The following is a 24,821-nucleotide window of genomic DNA, read 5'->3' as shown; positions in this document are numbered from 1 at the left end:
TTAAGGGCAAGAGGCTGCTCTGCTGAGGAGTCTTCCCAGTGTCCCCTTCACTTCTTTGTTCCGCAGGCTGTAGATGAAGGGGTTCATCATAGGGGTCACCACAGTGTGCGTCACTGAGGTGATCATGCTTGCCTGAGAAGAATGGGTGAATGTAAACCAAGGTACTCTGCAAAGCTTGTACCATAGTACAAGGAGAGCATACAATATGAGACCCACAGGTGGAAAATGCCTTTGACTTGCTTGCAGAAGAGGACATCTTCATTGAAAAGGAGACAATCTGAGAATAAGAGAAAAGGATCCAGGTTAACGGAAAAATACCCAGCAGAACAGTTCTTATATACAATGCAATGTTATTGATTCAGGTATCAGAGCTGGCCACTTTGAGGAGTGGAGCCACATTGCAGAAGAAATGTGGGATTTCTGTACTTCTGGTGAAGGTCAGCTGCATAATCAGTAGAAGTTGGAGCAAGAAATCCCAGATGACTGTCATCCAAGACATCAGGACAAGGAGGCCACAGAGCCCGGGGTTCATGATGACTATGTAATTCAGATGATGGCAGATGGGTCACAAAGCGGTCATAGGCCATGATGGTCAGTAGGATATTATCCATTCCAGTGAAAATCATAAAAATATACATCTGAGGAAGACCCTCCCTGTAGGAGATGTCTTTATGCTGTGTGTGGATGTTCATCAGCATCTTTGCGACAATGGTGGAAGTGAAACTAATGTTGACAAATGACAAGTTGGAGAGGAAGAAATATATGGGAGTGTGGAGGTGGTAAATCAGAGATGATGGCCGGGATTACGAGCAGGTTCCTGGGCACCGTGACCAGGTACATGGACAGAGAGAGTGAAAAGTGGGCAGGTTGCACCTCAGGATAATCTGAAAATCCCAGGAGGAACAAGTGTGCTGTACATGAGTTGTTTTCCTTTCCATGTGGCTGGTGTAACTGGTAGAGTGCAAAACAAAAGCACTGTTCAAAGAACAGTGGACTGGTGCCCTGGGTAGTTACACTGCCCAACATCACCCTTGGTTGGATTCCCTTCATGCTGTCTTGAGTCCTGCCAGTGACTGACTCACTCTGCCCAGTGGTTCTCATTTTCCATTTTATCTTTTTATTCTTATTCATGTTTTCTCTACTTTAATTTTCTGCAGCGCCAGGTATTGAATCCAGGACGTTGATTTTGCTCACCAAATGTTCTACTACTGAACTATTTCTGGAGCCTTTATTATTTTTATTTTTTCAGTTTTGAAATAGTTTCTAATTCACTTGCCCAAGGTGGCCTTGATATTAATGCATTCCTGCAATGGCACTTCCTAATGATGTGGTAGTTTACTGTCAGAGCCTTCTAACTCTCCCTAAAAATGTGGCTACTGCTACTATCTCATTTTTGAGATTTAAAAATTCTCCTGTACACAGTAGAATATCAATGAATGTTTATTGTAATTGATAACATTATTATCAAATTTTTGAAATTCTCCTCTATTTTAATTTGTTTGAATATATAGCCCTCCATAAGTGGAGTAATGAGTTGCCTTTCAAAAACTGTACTCATTTTTAGTTTTATTTTTAATTAATACACATTTGTCATACATACTGATCACATTCATCACAGGGAATTGTACCTGTACATAATATATCTTAATCCCCCCCACCTTATGCACCTTGAAGTATACTTTTAAGTGAAATAAATCAGATTCATATGTTTAAATATGGCATTGTTTCTCTCATGTGAGAAACCAAAAGCATAAATAAGGACCAAGACGGATGTTAGATATTGGGAAGTAGGAAGAAAATTTTCAAATGGGAAGGTTAACAACGGAAGAGAGAGGAAAAGGGAAGAAAGGGAAAATTAAAACTATGTTATTATGTCAGTCTTCTGTGAATAGAATTTGGTTCATCCTTTTGTCATTTGTGTGACCTTGAGAAAGCTATTCAATTATTTTAATTGCAAATATCTCACCTCTACTTTATAAGTCGTATTTACTAAAATGTTAGATTAAAGTGTAAAATAGGACACACCTGTCAAAAACGAAGTTTCTCTAGTCTGAGAAACTGAAAGTGTAAATAAGGATTAAAATGATTAAAACAAATAATTGATAATTTGAAATAGGACAAAAGCATTCCAAAGGGGTAGAGGAAGGGGGAGGGAAACAGGAAAGGAAAGAAGGGAAAAGAAAAATTATGAGAAAAGAGAAAAATGGAAACAAAGTCTATGTAAATAGGAAGGGTGGAAGGGGTGAAGGACTCACAGGCAATGGGGAAAAATAAGAACCAACATACATCATGTACAGGTACAAGCACCCAATGATAGATGTAAACGAATTGCATACCTAAAATGTACCAATAAAAGAATTTAAGCAAAAAAATTGTAAAATTAAATAATATGACTCATGACAATTTTCTACTTTACTTCCATAACATGTAATATGCATTTCAAAATGTGAATCTCTGTTCTTCACACAAAAATAAACCTATCTTGCATGGCTATTTTTTATCAATGCCCCTTTAATCTGGGTAGATATAAAGATTCAATTCTTATTTTTAATCCAATATATTTTTATTTTTATTTTATTAGCACTTATTTGCAGTACATGATTTCATTCATCATGGGCAGTTGGTGCACAGACATAACAGATCTTAATTCATATAACTATAACAGACAGGTTACCTCATTTGACCATAATGTAGCATTTCTGATTTAGGAAGATCCTTAAGGTGCCTTTTTTCAAGGACTGCATGCCCAGTGAATTTTCCAAGAAGAATAGAACATATGTGGAGTATACAAATAGGACGGAAAAAAAATACACCAGTAAAGTCAAATATAAGACATATGTCAGAGTATGTTCTTATGTGTGCTTGCTTTTGAGTAGAGATTTGTTTTGTTAAAATTAGGAGAGTTCTTTGCTAAAATATATGTTTGAAGGATTGATTGAGAACATTCTAGGTGCATATATCAAAGAATCTAAAAATATTAAAAGACGTACTTACTTTGGCAACACATATATTAAATATTAAAAGATAAATATTATTACTACCTACAACATGAAAGTTATTAAAGTTAGAAAAAAACAAAAGATAAAAATGATAAGTACATTAAGAATAATCTAGGTTTTTACATTTTTTACTATAGTTGAATAAACAAAGTAATAAAATTAAATGAACTGGTTTCATGTGTTTCTAACAGCTGGAGCGTGGACTAATTGCAAAATACTTGACTGAAAAGTCCTTGGTTCCATTTCTAGCACCACAAACGAAAAAGAAAATACATGGAAAAATTAATGCCAATTATTGAAATGGAAGCCAGTTTAACATAAGGATGTTTTAAAACTAATTCATCATAGAAATCAGTTAATGGTGATAGATAATAATATATTATTAAGTCTGAAAAAGTTTAATAGACATGACTGTGGTTAATGGTTATAATAGAGCCTTTCTGTAAATGTAGAAAACAAAAGGCATGTTCATAATCCAATGAAGACTAGATTTGTTTAATCATTTAACAGGAGGATGTTTGTGGTCAATTCATAAACATAGGAAATAAATTCTCTCAAAACTTTATTGATATTTTCCGGACTGTTTAAAAAGTTTGGTAAAAAGAAAAAAAAGGACATTAGACAGACTATTGAACACTAAAAGTAATGACAATGTTATATATACTGTGCATGCTAACGTAAAATGGTAACAGCAACAGTATAGAATTTATAAGATCTTCCTTTAAATAAAATCTTCAAGTAAACTTCAGAGATATGTCAGGAAAATCCAAACAAATATACAAATAATTAGACAATACCTCATACATAATTGAACTTCAAGAAATTAAACGAGTAATCAAATGCAGAAGATCTAATTGCAGTAAAATTTTTGGAAAGACTAAAGGGGTAGAGATGCTTGAAAAGTTAAACATTATTGGAAATAGGATATAGATTCTGGAGAATAAATGAAACAGAAGAGTGGCGAAATAAGACATGTCTCAATGAACATGAGTTTCTTCAAAATACTGTACAGGACCCCACCTCCATAGACTAGAGTAACATGGGAATTTCCATTCTTATTCTAGAGTGAAAACTGTCGAACAATGCTCCCTCTTCTTTTGTCCACCTTCCCTCCCTGGGACGCACCAAGTCTCTCACATGGCTGCCACTGAAGCTTTCTCTTCTGACAATCTGTCTCCAGGAAGCCCACTTGTGTTCCCTTGGAGACTGAGTCACAAAATACAGGCAAGCAGCAATTGGGATGTGTTTAAATTTTCCACTGTGGCAAAAGAATTCTCAGACCTCTCATTCTCTCTAAATGATTCCATTCCCTAAAGGTAGAAATAATATAATAGGGTAGAAATTTTCAGTACACTTTGTTTCAGTCTAAATGTAGGTAAAGGGAGATTAACTCATTCCCTCCAAGAAAAAAATACCCTTTTTTCTTCCCTTTGATCTAAAAGTCACACAATACCCCCTAAGGAAAGTTTAAATTCTGCAAAAAGTATCTCAACCACCATTTCCCTATGAAGTGCCTCCCTTGAAAATCTTTATAGATTTTATTTATATTTTCATCTCTACAATGTTATGGAAGCAAAGTAAACCTTTCTTTTAAAATTTATTTTTAATTTTTCATAGATAATTTTTCAAATTACAGTTCAAATTGTGATATAGATATAGGTAGATATTTTAACCTACAGTTTTATTTAGGTGAGAAGACTTTGCAGACACCCAGAATCTTTCAAGCATACAATACATAATCATTGACTATCATCATGTTCCACATGCTATGAAACACTTCTCTTAAACTTCATCCTACCTAAATAAAAATTTATATCCTTTGGCTAGCATTTCTCCAACCAAACTCCCCCAAATCATCTACCAATCTGTTCTTTATTTCTTTGAGATCAAGTTTTTCAGATTCCATATGTGTGCAGTACTTATGTTTCTGTGTCTAGCTGATTTTATTTAATATAGTGTCCTGCAGGTTCATCCAGTTTGTAGTAAATGACAGTGTTTCTTTCTTATATATAGATACACACCTACATAACATGCTTTATCCATTCATTTTGTTTTCATTAAATTTATTGGTACATTTTAGGTGTACAATATACTGACAGTCATTATTGGGAATTTATACCTTTAGATAATATACCTTAGCTCTTATATTTTCCCCATTCTCCTGCTCTCCATTCAACCGCTCCACCCCTCCCAATTTACAAAGATTTTGTTTCCATTTTGCAACCACTGTGGAAATCAGCATCCATTCATCTCTTAAGGGACACTCAAATTGATTTCAAATTTTGGCTTTTGTCAATAGTGATAGAGCAAATATTGCAGTGCAGATTTCTTTTTAACACTGAAGCATGGGCTTGCAAGTTTAGCAATTGTATTTTAGTCTCTTTTTTTGTTTAAATTTTTTTGCTGGTACATTTTAAGTATATAATACATTTATATTTATCATTGGGTGCTTGTACCTGTACATGATGTATTTTGGTTATTTTTTCTCCATTACATGTGTGCTCTTCACCCCCTTCACCCTTCCCTATTTTCACAGACTTTGTTTCCATTTTTATTTTTCTCCTAATTTTTCCTTTTCCTTCTTTCCTTTCCCTTTCCCCGCCAACTTCCCCTACCAATTGGACATTTTCTTCCCATTTCAAATTGTCAAATATTCATTTTAATCCATATGGAGATACCTCAAAGAACTAGGACTAGTGGTTCCATTTGACCCAGCTATTCCCGTAATGGGTATCTTCCCAAAAGAATTAAAAGAATCATACCACAGCGATATATGTGCACCAATGTTTATAGCAGCACAGTTTGTAATAGCAAAAGCTTGGAAACAGCCCAAGTGCCCATCAACTGGAAACTGAATAAAGATGTGGGTTTTTTAATAAAATTGGGTACCAGTCAGCTGTAAAGAATGAGAAACTAGAGACATTTATAGCTAAATGGATGCATGTTGAGGCCATCCTCTTAAGTGAAATAAATAGAGCACACGTGTGAATACCAAACAGTTTCTCTAGTGTGAGAATCTGAATGTGTAAATATGTATTTTAATTTTTTGATGTACCTTCATACTGTCATAATGGTTGTATTTCCCTTTTTTTTTAAATTGACAGATAAAATTGGTTGTGTTTATTGTGAGGAACATATGTTTAGAACCATTATACATTGAAAAAGTTTAAATATATACTATTAATATGTACATTACCTTATATACTTATCATTTTTGTAGTTAAACGCTTTATATCCACTTAGAAGTTTTCAAGAATAAGATGAATCATAATGTGCAGCACAATAGATCTCTTGGACATATTCCTCATGCCTGACTGGAATTTTATATCCTCTGACCTACAGTTCCTCAGTATCAACCTCCCAATCACCCTTGCCATTGCTAACCTCCATCGCTCTGTGTTTCTATGGGACCAACATTTTGTTAAATTAAGCATGTGAGAGCATGTGGTATTGTAGTTCTGTTTGTGTTTCTTTGTTATATCTCTTAGTATAGTGCTCTCCATATTCATCTCCAGTGGTGGCAAATGTAAGGCATTCATGTTATTCATTTTCTTTTCAGAGAAAAGATTTTAATGTATGAGTTGTTTTCTAAATTAATATCTTTGTATTCAGGTTTAATTGCAGGGTTTGTACCTTGTAGTAAATAATTAGGGTTTTGGTTACAGTTTGGGCACTCATCTCTAAAAGTTTTGCCATCACTGAATGCTGTTGTCAAAGACAGGATTTCTAATTTACTTACTTATTGCTGAACACTTTCCATTGTGCACATACACATTGTTTTCTCTGCCTACTCATTAATCTCTAGGTGGAATCAGGTCAGTTTCCCATTTTCATTATTGTGAGATATTATGCAATAAACATGGGAATCCTGATTTTGAAAAGTTAGTGCAATGTCCATTGGACATGGCTGCAGCAGTGGAATCATTGGCTGATATGGTAGTATTAGTTTTACCTTTTGAGGACCTTCTATATTCTCATATACATTGGTTGTACTGATATATTTGTGCATGTTCTTTTTTATTTTGCAAAGATTTCCATTCTCCACATCTGCATCAACAATTTTCTTTGGCCTTTTGGTAGCAAAGGTGGCATTTTGGGTTTTATTTGCATTTTCTAAATGATTATTGATATTCATTGTTTTTCTTTTACTTTTGGAATTTTTCTTTTAAACCAGTGTCTACTGGGTCATTTTCCATTTTAAAAAATTATGTTATTTGGTTCATACCAATCAAGTTATTGTTGTTCCATATATATTTTGGACATTAACTCCTTATCCAATACATAGTTTTCCAAGACTACACATTCTTTAGGTTGTCACCTAGTCTATTGAATTATATTTTGTTGTGCTGAAACTTTACTTGGCTGAAATCACATTGATCTATTTAAAATTTTCTTGCCTTTTCTTCAGAAGTCATATCCACAATTTCGTTGTACATATTAATAACATTGAGCCTTTACTTTGTGTTTTCTTCTAGTCATTTTATGCTTTCAATTCTTACATTAAATGGTAATCTTTTTGTCATTTTATTTGAAATAATATGCAAGAATTGAACTTAGAAAATTAAGGAGCAACAACATGAAGATGTGTAATGAAATGAAATCAATTTTACAGCTGTGATTCCTAACCAGAACACCACTTGGTGAGGAACATTAAATGGATAGACCTCAAAAATATAATGTTGAGTGAAATAAATCAAGACACAGGGTTAAATACCACATGCTGTCTCTCATTTGAGTGAGGCAAAGTACAAAGAGATCAATAGAGAATGAGTAGAAGACAAGGGGATGGATCTCTTGCAAATGGAAAGGGGTCCAAGAGAACAAGGATGAGGGTTAAGGAGGAATGGAAGAAGAAATATGTAGAATAACGATGTGCCAAGTACAGGAACCTCATAACCTCAATGAATGTAAAAAACATATGCCATAAACATGAGATAAGATTAATAGTGTCAATAAGAATCAAAATGGGGAAAGGAGAAATAGAGGAAGAAAGGAGCAACATAGATGGGGAAGGGGCTTTTTAAAAAAGGAAGCAAGTTGGGCCAGGGATTTAGCTCAGTGATTCCGCCACCTGCCTTGAAAGCACAAGGTCCCAAGATTGATCCCCAGGGCCAAAAAAAAAAAAAAAGGGAAGCAAGCTCTATTATGTATATGTACATGCTCCTAGGATGATTGTAAAATGCATGTACTCAAACACGTACTAATAAGAAGAAATGATTGTAGCTCAGAGAAAAAGCAGATGTTATACCAATATATTTGCTCTAACTTTAGACAGTTGGAGGAAAAATAAAGTGCAAGTGTTGCACTGCAATAAATGAAAATATGACCCCACCATAAAGATATATTAACAAACTATATTTAAGATATGAGGCTGAGGAGATGTAGGACACAAAGTTAAAAAAACTATAATGATGTCAACTGATTTTTAATGTATAACTTTATTATCAAACAAACACATATACAAAAATTAAAATTATTCAAAGAAAAACAATGCAAGGGAAAAACTATAATAATATTCAAATGTAGTAGAACTCAGCCAAAACAAAACTGAAAAGTAAACATTTTTCCATATAATTTTTAAAATATCTCAAATATTAACAAGACTTCAGAGGATGTGATTTGTTTTAAAAAGATTTTCAAAACTAATATTGAAAAAATAGTGGTATGGAAAAAAATTCTAGTTAGCTAATAGACTCCTCATAGGCCAAATTTTTAAATTTAAATATCAATACAGTCATATGGCACATAATGGAAATATAATCAGAGAAATATGTTATTAGGCAATTTCATCCATGTGTATCACAAAATACCACACAGAGTGGCAACTTCTAAGTGCAAACTGAAGAGGTGTACATCAATCATCTGTGATGGTCCCTTGATATTATCCAAATACGCAGTGAAACACAAGATACATGAGGCTACCACTGACATAGCAGCACACTGTTTTACAGTAAACTTTTATATAAATAGGATTATGCTCTAAAAGGTAAAAAGCACATGTTCTGATAAGTACCTAAAGCTGTAACAATCATTTATCACAAAAGATAAAAAACTATAATGGTGTCAAATGCTAATGACATTACAGTGAGTACATCCACGTGTTATTAACTTTAAATTGGCCTCGGCTAATAGAGCAGTGCTGCCACCTAGTGCAAACACTCAGCATATCCATGGCAACTGCAGAGGTGGCTCTTCACTGAGAGTGACACCATCCACCTGCCACATTTATATAATCTCTTGCCACTGGCCAGACTGCAGGTCTGTGTTTGGCACAGATGCTGGGCAAGGTTGTGGTTTCTTGGGGGAAGCCCAACTCCCAGCTTCTGCTTCTTCCATCCTGTATACAGTACAGGTTAACAAGCAGTAAGGAGCCCACATATAAACAGTAGCTATGTGTTTTTTAAAATTCTCCTTCATACAGTTTAAAATAAAACATGTACACACTCTGTCTCTCATTGTATTGTATGTTATTTAGCCCTTCAAGATTTTATCAAGCCTGTATTACCATATATATATGATTTCATAAGGAAAATAATGCATATGTTTATAATGTTGATAGTTTTAATATATTTAATTCTCTAATAGAGAAAGCCAATCCTCATCCACATGTTATTTCAAGGCTTATGTGATGTTTGTCTTTCTACAAGGGACATTTTTATCCTCAGTGAAATATGATACAGTGTCATCTATGTTCAGCGAAATGACACGGCTGCTTTTTTTAAAAGCCTGAGTAGTGTTTCACTGATTACATGTCCCACATTTGTTTATCTTCTCATCTCATAATAAAGATTTCACATAATTGCATTTCTTGCCTATTGTGAATAATACTGCCATGATAATGGGATGTACACATGCTTAGACAAACATAGTTCAGACATTTGGGAGTACACATGCACAGAAATTGCTGAATCACGTGGTAGTTAAAATTTTAATCTTGAAGTACTGTAATGTTTTGCTTAATAGTTACACCAATTTACACTAATTGTGTTCAAAATCTCTTTTCTTTAAATTTCCACCAACACCCATTATCATTTACTTTTTCTTGGATAATAGCCATTCTAACAGGTATAACATGATATTTCATTCTTAGGTTTTCAATTTATTACAATAATGTATTACATTGATAATAAATTTCAATAATATTTCACATACTTTTGATCATTTGTGTACCTTCTATGAAATGTTGTTCAAGGGTTTTCTTGTTTATAATCTAGTTATGTGTATTCTGTTGTTTTCTGTTTCTGATTATTTACCCCATTTCTTGTAGATGATTTAAAAATATGTTCTACATTCTGTAGTTGTCTCCCTGCTCTGAACAATTTTTCTTTCACAGTATGAATTTCATTTCATAATTTATATAATTGCATATTAATATCACACAATGATAGGGTTTATTTGGTGATGTTCATACATATATTTACCATATGGTTTCATGCAGACTCACCTCTTTTACTTTTGTTATGTATGAGTTTATATTTATATGCAAAGAATCATTTTGCTGAGGTTTTCACCATTCTTCTTCTAGACTTTTATATTTATGATTTATGTGCAACTTTTTAACTCATTTATAGTTGATTTTTGTGTGTGGTATGAGTCTAGTTTTGTTCTACTGCATGTGGATAGCTATCATTTACTACATCAACTACAGAAGATATTGGCTATTCACTGTGTTTTCCTGATATCTTTGTAAAATAGTTCATTATGAATTTATCATAGCAGAAACCTCTGCCCAACATTAGCAGGCCATAGTGGCACAAGCTTCTTGGTCCTCCATAATTTGGCTGTGTTACGTTGGAAGTAGCAGAGCCTGGTTGAGATCAATCCCAGTCAAGGTCAACTGATTCCAGGTAAGTTCTACCCATCTGATTTAATGGTTTGTCCTCTTCAGCAAAGATATGCTAGTGCTCTCATTCTGCAGTCCTGCCTGATTGATACTTGTTATCAGCAGGTATCCCAAGGCCTGTCCAGCTTCTCTCCTTCCCACATTTATGATGGATAAACACTGGCTGTCCTGGGAGTTGTCTTTGCTGCCCAGGGCAGCTCGGATCAGCACAAGACTCAGTTTCTCTCCTCTCAATCTGTGTGTTTCTCTTAATTCCCTTTGCTTATCTTGTGGATGTCATACTGGCTAGCAGGAGACCAAGATCACCCATTCCTTATAATTTGTGAATTTATTTATTAGCTCTCTATTACTTCACTGCTCTTTCCTATGGTTTAATAACAAATATTTTACATTGTGCTCATAGTATCTTTTCATACATTAAAGTTTTAATTTTGATCATATTAAATGTCTTTTTTTTTTTGCTGTTGCTTATGTTTTTTGTGACATATCTACCACTTAGTAACATCATTCCATCCAAGGTAATGAACATATTTTTCTGTTCTTATCTAAAACTTTTGTGGTTTTAGCTATTAATCTTTAAGCTCTTCGTGTGTTTTTTAGTAGATTCTGGTTATAGTTTGAGCTAGAGGTTAAATTTCTTGCATTTATATTAAACATTTCACTGTAAAATTTCTTTTTAAAATTTATATTTAAATTTTCAATAAACATACACATTTGTACATATTGATGTGATATGATGTAATATTTAAAAATATATATAATAGGTGCTGTTCAGATCAGGGCAATTGACATAGCTATCAAGTCATGATTATCGTATTTTATTTTAAGAGCGTTCAACTTTCTCTCTGACAGCTAATTTCAAATGTACAATTATTTCAGTCCTAGTTACCATACTGTCTTATTGCTAGGACAAAGTACCCAATACCTGCAATTTAAAGAAGACATCTTTGTTTTTGTTTTGGTTCATGTTATTAGTCTATTGTAAGCTGGCTCCAAGACAGAAACCATATTAGCCATGGCAGAGGAAAATGTGCTCAACCCAAGGCAGCCAGGAAACAGAGAAAGAAAGGAAGAGCCAGTGAGGGAAATACTGCATAGGCGCCTAGGTCATATCCTCAGAGACCCATCTCTTCTGATCATGCCCCACAGCACGTTTAGCTCTGACTTCATCCACTGCTCAGAATAGGGCTTCCATCATTTAATCACATTCCAAAAGCCCCACCTTTGAATGTCAGAGCCTCTGTGTGAACACTCTATATCTAAACCATAACACTCAAACCTCAGCCCCCAAAGTACTCATGTCTAGCTCATTATGAAAAGTGAATTTACCGCATCTCCAAGAGTCAACAAGACTTGATAGTTCACATATTACTGGAAAGGCCAAGTCTGTTTTCTCTGAGATACAAGGCAAAATTTTAAATATGAGTGATTGAAAAATAATATTATATATTTTCAACATACAAAGCCATGGTTAAACATTCCCATTACAAAAGGGAATATCAGTGGGTAGAGAAGAAGGGGATGAGCGTAAGACTAAAACCTAGATGGACAAATTTTAAATATGTAGCATTATGTCCAGATGCCAGGGGAAGTTTTGGTGAGATGTGAGTTCCAAAGATCTTTTATTAAAGTAGAAAATAAAAGTGTAAGTCCTCTTCAGAGGACTTACCTGTATGCTGCATTAGCAAAATCAAGTCTCAGGGATAATAATATCCAACAGTAATTCTTTTTTAAACTGACATTTTAAAATGTAAATACTTATAGGTTAAAAATGTCAGTCGACATGAATATATGCTGTGTGGTGTTCACATCAGTGTGAGGATATCTGTGTCCACTAATATTATTAGTTTTTGTGGTAAAAACACTCAAAATTTTTTCTTTTATTTTTAAATTATTTATTCTTATTTAATATATGCCTTTTATATTTGCAAATTCATTAAATTAATCATGTAAATAAAGCTCTAGGATATATAATGTACCATGATAACACTGGAAATGGAACATGCATCAATTGCAGAATTTATCAAAGAGATGGTGAGATGAAGGAGAGATTATATGGAGACACAAAATCTGAGGAGAAAAAAGGAATGCAAGCTGGGGATTTAACTCAGTGGTTTCGTCACCTGCTGCTCAAGCGCAAGGATCCGAGTTTGATCCCTGGTACCAAAAAAAAAAAAGAAAAAAAGAAAAAAGGATTGAATATAATGAATAGAACTGATGGAAAGCTAATGAAGATTAAAGGATATTTTCAAAGACAAAATATTCAAGTTAGTAAAGTGAAAGACAGTGGATATCAACAAAGGGAATGAAAGCTTACTTCAATAAATGTTACCTGAAAATTTGCAAATGTGGACAATGTTTGAAAGGTCAAATTTGTAGTAACAAAGGCATACATCACACACTAACATAATTTTCTAAATAAGTTCCTCAAAGTTATACCTTCAGTGAGTATAAAAATAAAAGTGACCTGACCACAATATTAATAGAATGAAGAATAATAATGATGAGCAGATATAAATGCAAGAAAACGAAAGAGAAATTATGAAAAGAAAAACAAAAGACCAAATCAATGAAGCAAAGAGGTCATTTTATGAGAAGTTAAACACAATTAACAAACTGTTATCTAGAACAACAAAGGACGAAGTTAGAAGACTCAAATTAAGAAAATCAGAAATGAAAAAAATTACCACTGATACCACAGAAGTAACAAGGATTGTAAGATACTATTTCTAAATTATGTACCAATAAATTGTATAAAATTGAAGAAATGAGTGAAGTTCTGTACATATGAATTGTGAAGGAATAGAAACTTTGAGCAGAAGAGTAACAAGTAAATATAGACTTAGTTTACTATATCTTTTGCCAAAAAAGAAAAAAGTGGAACTCATGATTTCATTGTTGAATTTTGCTAAACATGTAAGAAAAACTAATGCTGTCATTACAACTATTGAAGAACATGAAATATAGGATTAATTTCAAATTGATTGTAGGAGTCCAGAATTGCCCTAACCCCAATGCAGAACAACAAAAAACAATTTATAGGTCAATATCCCTCATGTACATAGATGCAAAAATCCTCCACATGATACTAGCAAACTAATTCCTACAGTATATAAAAAGATCATTGAATATATTCTAGTCAGATCCATCCCAAGAATGCAAGGATGAGTCACAATGAAAAGCAACAAATATAATGTAAGACATAAAAAATGAAAAAAACATCTTATCATCATTGGAAGCAGAAAAATACTGGACAAGATTTAACATTTTTATGATAAAAATTTTCCAAAACTTAGAAATGAAAGAAATATTTCCCACAAGTCATAAGAGCTAAGTCTTAAAAATGGCTTTTGTGTCCATCACTAGATGACTGTGTAAAGAAAATTTATTTATATACAATGGAGTGATACTTAGCCATAAAGATAAACGTGAGTCACTTGTGGGAAAATGGATGTATCTCAGGTCATAACGTTAGGTGAAATAAATCAGACACACAAATTTAAATATCACATGGTTTCTCTTATATTAGAACCTCAAAATATAAATAAAGAGCAAAATAAAAGGAAGATAGTAAGATATATTGACATAGATCTTTTTCAAATGGGAAAAGAACCGAGAGCTGGAGAGAGGTGGCCAGGAGAGAAGGGCAAATGATGAAAAACTAACTGAGATGTGTTATATAAGTGTACCACTCTCCATGAGGAAGATAATCGGTGTGTACTGAAAATCTGAACAAAATTTTAAAATTTAAAAACTAAATAAGTTAAAAATAAAGAAATATATCCCAACATAAGATATTTAAGTATTGATCTGTGATCTACCTTATATACAACCATATAGTCTTGGTTGGAATAAATAAAAGCTTTCCACCTAATATCTGAAACAAGATATGGATGCCCACACTTACTACCACCAATCAACATCATACAAGAAGTCCTAGGTAGAAGTTTATGAATAGAAAATAATAGCGTCCATCTAAATTTGAATGACTGAATATAAATTGTCCTTCTGTATAGATGACACATTCTTTTATGCAGGAACATCCAAAGGAGTCACCCAAAACTGTTAAAAATAATGAAGTAAAGTTACTAGATACAGAAATCAAAATTTCACCATCAATATGTCTACACACCAATCATGTGCAAGAAATAAATCAAGAAAACAATTCCACTTATAATAGCTATAAAAATAAAATACTTAGAAATAATCTAAGCAAGTAGGTTAAATATCTGTACATTGAAAACTATAAAATGTTGATGAAAGCAATTGAAGTAGAATCAAAAAGTTAGAAGGATATTGTACATTTATAGAAGAATTAATATTAGTAAACTGTGAAAACTACCCGTGTTGAATGATAGATTCTATTGTCTCCATCAAAATATTAATGATAAACACAGAAAATTTTAAAAATACTATAATTTTATGAATGTACAAAAGCTTCAAAGCAGCCTTGAGAAATAAAGAAAGCAAGAAGCATCACACTGTCTGATTTAGAAATATATTACAAAAGACTGGAGCTTTAGGTCAGTAGTAGACCACTCGCCTAGACTACATAGGGCTGTAATACAAAATAATATTAAAAAGAAACTAAAAAGAAAGATACAAAATGTATGAGGACATGAAAAATGAACACTTCTACATTATTGGAAGAAATGCAGTCTTGTACGACCATTGCGAAAGTCAGTAGGTAGACTCCTTGGTACCGGGGATTGAACTCAGGTTCTTGTGCTTGCGCAACAGGTGGCGAAACCACTGAGATAAATCCCCAGCAGTAGGTAGACTCCTTAAACAGCTAAAAATGGAAAGTCCATTTGACCGAGCTATATTCCTCCTGAGTATATTCTCCAAAGAGTTACAAATGTCATAGTAATTTCATATATGCAAACTTATATGTAAAGTAGCATAATTAAAAACAGCTAAGCTCTGGAAACAGTTTAGTTGCCTATCAACAAATGGATAAAGTTATTCTGCAGTAAAAAGATTAAGTCATATATTTGATGAAAAATGCATGAGACATTTGAGACCATAATTTTAATTTAAATGAATCCTATGGAAAATCAAATATCATAGAGTTTCTCTTATATGAGAAACTTTAAATAGAGATAAAAAGACTAGAACAAAGGAGAGATGATAGGAAATCAGAATGCAGGTTTTTGGAGATGGGGAAGGGTGTCTAGAAGACACAAGAGGCAGAAGCACAGAGAGAGTTGTAAAAGAATGAAAAAAGATCAAGATACTTTATATATTTGAACCAATTCAATACATATGCGATTATGTATTATAATTACATATTTTAAAATTTAAATAAATACATAAAAGAAGAAAAACAAGACATCACCATTGGAAAAAAGTCTACCTTGCCACATAATTTTTTTACTTATGAAAATAGTTGGTTATCAATTAAATATAAAAACATAGCTCATTTTGGCTGTTTACAAAGATAATTGCAATCTTAGAGTAACTTTAAAGAAGCAAAAGTTCAGCTAATGTCCTACTGAATGTTGATAATAATCCTCAGAAAACACTAGATTCACACATTAACTGGAAATACAAGAACACCACTGAATCAGTTGGATACCTGAACACAGCTGTATATTGAAAAGAAACTTTATTTCTTAAGCATATTTTGAAATATTTCAATTGCCAACAGTTGACAATACACCTTTTTTTTTCAACATGGTAAGATTCATTGCTCAATGTGAATGCGTGCAAGTGCTTAGATGGTAACTTCAGGACAAAAGCACAGAGGGTGCAATAGTGTCAATGAGATATTAATGGAAAGGAAGCTTCTAAAATACAGAGAGTTCATGGGTATGAAATCAATCAAATATACTGAATTTTCAATGTGAGGAAATTTAGTAACCATGAGTGAAAGTGTGCATCAACAGAGCCAGGATGAACGCAGAGCAGTGATGTCCAGAGACCCCACACAGCATTAAAAAGTATCTATGGAAAGGTGATATTGAAACAGAAAAATAATAATGTAAAAACATGATATAATAATATATGGTGTTATATATAATAATATATATGGTGTTGAGGAACAATTCATTTGAATATTATATTTGAATCAAATCAACTCGTGCTATAATAAACTCATTTATGATTGGTTCCTTTAGGCAACAGAATTTTAACCCACCCTGAAGTTTTTAAATATCATAGATTCATAAGAATCAGAATCTCTGGTGATAATACTCAGGCATCAGTATTTTATTCTCCCTGGATGATTAAAATAAATGCCAAACTTATGGTTCAGGATATGGCTTATGGATGTAACCGGCCCAAATATATACTATCCATGTAATTTTTAAATAAAATATGTATGCACTTTGAAAACTGTTGTACATTTTAAATATATAGAGCTTTATATGGAGCTATATGGAGACCAAGGTCATTTTTCAGAAAGTACACAAGCTGCCTGTTTATAGTGTTTTAGTTATGATATTTGTAATTAAAAATAGATTAAAGAATATGTGTGGAATTTCATTAAAGATGGACCAAAGGAATCCATATTTAACCGTGAAGCACTGAATAAAAAGAAAGTCATAAAGCTCCAAGAGTGAGCAAAGAGGAAGAATTGGCTGTTCTACATGGCCAGATTATTTGCATGTCTACACAATTGGGTTTTACAACACAAACTACAGAATATGAGGAAGAGATTTTAGGACTGCATTGTTCTGCACTGTAGTCTCCACAGGGCGCATTTCATTTCCTGATTCCTAAGGCTGTAGATGAAGGGATTTAGCAATGGGATAAGGGTGGTGTACATCACTGAATCTACTGAAAACTTTATAGGAGATGTAAGGTAAACACCAATGGCAGTTCCATAAAATAAGCAAACAACTGAGAGGTGAGACCCACAAGTGGAGAAGGCTTTATGCTTCCCACTTGAGGATGAGATTCTTAAAATGGAGGAAACAATTTTATAGTAAGAGAAAAACATCCCTGAAAGGGGAAGAAATCCATAGATGGCACCACTTACAAAATATGTGACTATATTTTTGGTAAAGTTATCAGAACAGATGAGATGTAGAAGTTGAGAAAGTTCACAGAAAAAATTAGAAATATTCACATCCTCAAAATAGGTAAAATGTAAGGCAATCAAATTGTGCAGCTGGGATTCTAAAAGACTGAACAGAAGAGACACCATGACTAAGAAGACAGAGGTGAGGGTTCATGATGACATGGTACCTCAGGGGGTGACAGATGGCCATAAACTAGTCATAGGCCATCACAGTCAGAAGCATGTCATCCATACATCCAAAAATTTGAAGAGACATTTGTGTCAGGCAGCATTCATAAGAAATTACCTTATTATGTAATCGGATGTCCATAATCATCTTTGGGACTGTTGTGGAGATGAAACCAATGTCATTGAAGGACAGGTTGGAGAGGAAGAAGTACATGGAGGTGGGGAGGTGGGAGTCTGAGGTGGTGATCAGGATGATGAGCAGGTTCCCAAGCACACCCACCATGTATATGGACAAGAAGAGTCCAAAGAGGATGAGCTGCAGTTCTGGATCCTCTGAGATCCCCAAGAGATGAAATTCTGAGATGTATGTTAGGCTTTGTTCTAAATTTCTTGGGCACCTTTTTCAAAAGAAAGGAATATTGGAGAAAGGAATCAAACACCAGGTACTGACAGGTGTCCAAATTGCTTCGGTGTTTATACTTTATATCCTGTGCAAGGATTAGCAGAGTTAGGACTTCTTTATCTTAACACTAAAGTTGATAGCTCATATTCAGAAAACTTTTATACATGTCACCTATGTTACAGTGTTTTTTCTATTTTTGTCTGTTTTCTGATAACCTTCCTTTGTGTAGAAAGCGCTCACCCCAATGTATGGTTTGCATTTTTAAACTTGTTTAATATATAACTTGCATTCTTACGTTTGGTGGACTTCACCTTTTGATAAATATATTTAAGTTAAATGCACATAACCAATGACGTTGCTGCCCACAGATGGGGTGTTGGTGTGCATTTCAGGTTAATAATTAAATAGTAATGCAGGAAGGGAGCTCTTTGCTTTTCCCCCTCTGTATTCTGCAGTGCATGACTTCAGAATACTTTCTCTGTTTTGCTAATCTTAAAGTCTTTTTCATATGGTTAAGAACTTTAGTACCAGGGATGAACTCAAAGTTTAAGGTTGAGCCTGATGCTTCTCATGCAACTTAATAGGTATTCAGAGAAATATTTCCTGGTACCTGGGTTGCAATTGCTTGCCTCAGACACATCCTCCTCCTCATCAACTTCATCTGTTTCACAATTGCAATTACAAGTAATTTTATAGAGAGACCCGCTTTATCCTTTTGTGGGTGACATGTCTATGCAAGCATGGCAAGTGAGGTAAGGAATTAAAAATTTGAATTAGTTATCAGAGGCCCACAGTACAAGAAAAAAGTTCACAATGATTCGAATTGAAATTATGCAATATTTATTCTTCCATATGGCTGACCAAATGATTTGTTTTTCTAGATGGTTAGGAAATAAACTATCCAATAGTCCTTCACTCATCCATGCTCTCCCTCAGCACTTATGGGGTGAAGTTGCTTCTCTGCTGGATCATGACCAAACTGTGCAGACTCAAAGCAATTTCCCTGTTTTGTGAACTTTGTGAAAGTGCTGGTTACTTTCTCAGATTAACAGGAATATAGTGTCAGATATAAACTTTCTGATACAGAGACTTTTGATGAGGAAACCCTATAGAGGCTACTTAGCTGTAAAATCACACTGAAGAGCTAGAGATATATACTGATATTGACTACTAGACAGCCCTGGAGTCTCATTGTGCAGAGCTCATAATTAGCCATGTTGGCCCATGTATTGAAATCCCTTTGGACTTCCTATTACTGTAGGAAAAGAATAAGAAACTAAAATGCCCATCACACTTTTGGGACTCTTTATTCAGGTGAAAATACATGCTATTCACTGGATTTGTTTCTTCTTTTTTAAAAACATATTTCTGCATTTTACTTCCACTGTGGATTATGGTAAAATATATACAATAAAAATATCATTTTCATCAGTTCTATGTGCAGCGATTCAGTGATATCAATCATGTTCATCATATACAAATATAACCAACATCTGTTTCCAGAAATAGTTCCTCTTCCCAAATGTAAAATTTGCACCCATATTTAAATCTCCACATTGCTTCATCTCCCAACCTTGATAATGACCAATCTATCATAAAACAAGTTCACAAAATAAATCTTAACATTTACATCCATATTATGAACAAGAAGGCATGACTTGCAACTCTATATGTTTAATTTTGCTGTGAGTCCAAATGAATGCCAAGGTCCTGAGACTAGAATGTTCTCCTCTGGAGGCTCCATAAGGAGCTTTTAATGTTCCTGTTCCTCAGGGGGCAGATAAAGGAATTTTGAATAGGAATGGCCAGAGTGGAAGACACCAAAAGAGCTGAGCTTCAAGTACACTTCTAAAGGAACTATTCTATTAGAAAAAAGGAAACTAACAAGTGACATCACTAGTGGATATGACACTATGGGTGGAGAAGACATTATTTTTCCTGTAATCATGAGTTTTGAATAGTGAAGGAAAAACATTAGGAACAGGAAAATATCCCCGAGATAGGAGGAGAACTAGAGATGTCACCAACAAAATGCCTGAATATATTATTGGTGAATGTGTCAGAAAAAAGCAAGATTAAAAGGTTGATAATGAAGTTTCCATATCTGTAAAGAATGTAAATTTAATCATTCAAATTGGGCAGCAAGAAATAAAGGAAGCTACACATACACACTCACAAACACACACACACACAAATGGAAAAGCCACAATGTCAGGTTCTTAATGACTAAGTAAGCAGATGACATTCGGCATTTCCTTCCTGAGGTTAATGTAGGAGGTGACAGTCCCAGTCTCCCCTCTGACCTTCAATAATCCCAAATGAACAGGTCATTGAGAAAGGGTTTTTCTTCCTGGGGAGTCATGAAAGGGAGAGAGCTGATAAATCCCATTATCAGAACTATTTCCAGGGCACAAACTCAAGAGCTATTTATCTTTTTTTTCCTCTGAATACAAAAAACTATATATGAAAATATTTGAAACTCACCAATTGAACTTCTTATCTTGGAAGCTGATATCCTTTGTTTGGAAAATCTTTTCTTAAGTTCTACAGGACATTATTAAAAGGACTAGAAATCAGTGTTTAGATCACTCTAAAAACTAAGCGTTTTGTGATCACACTGATTTATGGCCAGGATTTGAGAACTACAGAAGGTGTGGTTAAATGTTTAACAAAATTTTCACTTTTTCTTCTCCTTTGCTGCTATACCTGGAGTCTTGAGGCTGTTAGGCAAATGCCCCACCAGTGACCCATTCCCCAGGCCTCATTTTGAAATTTTTGATATGTCCTCTGTGCCAAGCAGGGGAGAGACTCCAAGAATCAGACTAAGAGCTAGTAATTTGTCTCCATATATAAAAATATAAGTACAAGTATAAAGCAGAAAAACAGTAACTTCATGTAACTGGATATTTTGATATAATTGTATGAAAATACTTGTGGTAACTTGTAGCACTAATAATAAGATACAAATTTGATTTTGCCTTTGTGTTATGCATTTATCATATTAATAACAGAGGGAGGATCCATTCTGTCCTTTTACTTCTTCAATGCTGTTCTATCAATGAGAAATCCACTCAGATGAGCATGCTGAATCACTGAAATACTAACAACTAATCATTTTTAACAAAGGAATAAATGTGAGAGGATTCAAAATGAAATAGTTAATCTCTGGGTCTGATGAACTGATCTCATAATTTTCCAATCATCAGAAAGATTTCAGCAGATGTCTTAGGGCGTTAACTACCTATAAATTTGAGGTGTATATTTTATTATTATGTGATTTGATACATATTAATTACATTTATCTGGTTGTATCAGTACATATGCATATGGAATCTGGATCCATTTAATTGCCCCTTCCTCCACACTCTCCCTCCATACAGAATGAGTTATGATTACATGTTCGTAACATGATATACTGGTTCATAGTCATACAACATATTTTGATTACTCTATCCCCATCTTCATTTTGTTTCCTTGATCTTCTTTCCACCTCCCTGATTTCCATATTTTCTAAAATCTATGCACCAGGATCCTGTTATTACCCCTTTTGTAGCTATTTGTATAAAAGAAAAACAATGACATTTAACTTCATGAGTCTAGCTTGTTTCACTCAATGTGATTGTATTTAATTCCATCTACTTCCCTCCAAATAATATGCTTCTGTTCTATTTTATGACTAATAGTTCACTGTGTACTTATGACACTCATCTGTTGGATGCCATTTTCCTTAACCATTCATCTGTGGATGGGCTCCTAAGTGGGCTCCACAGCTTAGCTATAGTGAATTGTGCAGCACTGAACATGAGTACACATCTATCACTATAGCATGCTGACTTTAATATACCAAGGGCTCATGTAGTTGGATCAAATATAGTTTTAGTTTGAGTTTTTAAGTATTAACTCCATACTGCTTTCCATATGACTATACTACTTTACATTCTCACCAACCAGTGTGCAAGGATTCCTTTTCCCCACATCCTTAGCAGGACTCAAAGGTTTTACATTCTAACTGGGGTATGATGTAATTTCAGTATTGTTTTTATTTGCATTTCACTAATGGTTACCTATGCTGAATATTTTTTCATATAACACTGGCCCTTGGTACTTCTTTTGAAAGTGTTTCTTCATCTGCCTATTCATTGACTGGGGATGTGGGTTTTTATCTTGAAGTTAATTTTGAGTTCCTTTTATAGGCTGGCTATTAATCCTCTAGCAGAAGACTAGCCAAAGTTTTTTTTCCCACTCTTTGTATTACATCTTCACTCTGTTGTTTCTTTTGCTGTGCAGAGCTTTTAAGTTTGACATAGTCACATTTGTTGATCCTCAATGTTATTCACTGAACTACTGGAATCCTAGTCAGGAAGGTTTTGTCTTTGACTATGGATTCAAGTGTTTTCCCTGATTTCTTGAAACCAATTCAAAGTTTCTGGGCAAAAGCTAGGTCTTTGATCTTTGTGGTATATTATTAATCACTTCCATTTTTATGAGTAAGAATTTAAGAAGCCCTGAAATAACTTCTTATTTTGAGGTTGTGGGATGATACAAGAATGGGAAAATATACGGTCTGCTGTGCGAATGCATTAGAGTGGGCTGTACAAGATTACCATGTATGTACTTCTGTGGTTTTTTCCTGTGATTCACAGATACCATTCTTGTAGTAGATGAAGCGTTTGCCACCCTCTGCTACCCACTACCATATATCAAAAATCCCTAAGGCACAGTGAGCAAGGCATATTCTCCAGCAGTGACAGGGCTGGGGAGTAGCTAACTGCCTCATCAACACCACAATGTTCTATGGTTCAACAGGGTAAATGCCCCATGTCTGTAACCAGATCAATTCAAACAAGGATTCACTGTTTTCACTCTTCCAACCTGGTATATACTACATAAAAATGCTATCCTCATTTTCTGTAAGACAATAATATTGGAAGAGCATACAGCTTGGAGAATATCATGCAGAATGAATGAACAACATATAACATGGAGCTCATACTCTGGCATTTTGGAAGCCATGAGAATAGTTCATGGTTTAATTTTGGTATAATTTTGGTTGTATTTTCCTTCTCCTCTGCTGTTCTCTCTGTTCCTCTTCTACTTGCTCCATCCCCATCTCTCATCCCACAGTACTTGACATACTGCTCCTTCTCTTCCTACTAACCTTGATACACATTTAGAGCAACTAAGGAGACAAATTGAAGAGACTCTCTTGGATCATAGCTGAGATATATACGGGAAGCAGAATCAGGGTCAATGGAGAACAACAATTTGAATGAGCTTCAGGGGCCTCATACACAACCACAAACCTAAACTTCACATTCCTCTTTGATGAAATGCACATTAATGTATTTTCTGACTAGATAAAGTGCCATGTGTGCCCTCATTATGAGAAAACAATGCATCTGAAAGTTTCTCTCCATCCTTCATCTCCATCTGCACTCACTGGGCAAATTTGCATCTCTACTGGGTCATGAACAAGAAAATGAATAATGGATGTATTTCCCAACCTAAAGTTATCCAATAAAGGCTCAGACTTTGCCTATAAGATTGATAGAAATATTACTGTAAACATCTAAACTACTTAGAAAATATTATAAGGCTGTTAGGCCAGGCCAGGCCCTAAGCACAGAAGATGACTGAGTCATATTTGCTAAAGGTCAGGATTCAAAAAGGAAGAACTACTACACCCACATGCTTCCCCTAGGAATGAACAGTAGTGATTGATATTTCAAATAGACATCAATCACATTAATTGTGGACCACCTCCCAGGCCATTTCCTTTCCAGAATGTCATTATTCATTCCATGCATGCTTGCTACATGAATTGTTGTCCATTTGATCACCATTTAATCAATAAGCAACTGTACTATAATTTAATTGGTTAATCATAGTTTTTCCTCAACTCATACCCATCTTGTGATTTTTCCAATAGGATTTAACTGTTATAGTTTTGTCCCACCTTGAATAACCTCACCTCATGGGTTTGCTCAATAAAGTACATTTCAGAAACAGGGTGGGTGAAAAACCCACTTTTAGGTTCTCCTTCTGTCTTAGACAGAAGCTATATTGTTTGCAATAAATTATTCCCACTCTTAACCTCCATTGTTCCTAGGATTCATTCTTTGATTATAGAGAACACAAACTAAGCATTTTAAATGTCTAGCAGGTTGAGAGTTATAATTCCTTTATGCTCTTTGGATTATTTTGAGGTCCTATATCATCCATAGATCTTATGCTCTATGTCAATATCATGTCAGATAGATGTCTTGTTAAGTACACAACTTTAAGAGGGGGAGACACAGCTATGGATATCAGTAGTTTAGTGCTAAAAATGAAAAAGCTGTGGACATAGACTGATTATAATATTTTGAAGGATCAATCCATAGA

At 34.2% G+C, this 24,821-nt stretch overlaps 1 pseudogene; it reads right to left on the bottom strand.

Moving 5' to 3' along the window:
* On the bottom strand, positions 1-24,413 carry LOC101702630 (olfactory receptor 7D4-like; annotated as a pseudogene).
* Positions 24,414-24,821: the final 408 nt, after the last annotated feature.

The sequence above is a fragment of the Heterocephalus glaber genome, unplaced genomic scaffold (genome assembly GCF_053883595.1).
Source record: "Heterocephalus glaber isolate CG9 unplaced genomic scaffold, H.glaber_assembly_v1.0 deba00001733, whole genome shotgun sequence".
NCBI lineage: Eukaryota > Metazoa > Chordata > Mammalia > Rodentia > Bathyergidae > Heterocephalus > Heterocephalus glaber.
The sequence above is the reverse complement of the archived record's forward strand: the minus strand, read 5'-3'. Positions and strand labels throughout refer to the sequence as shown.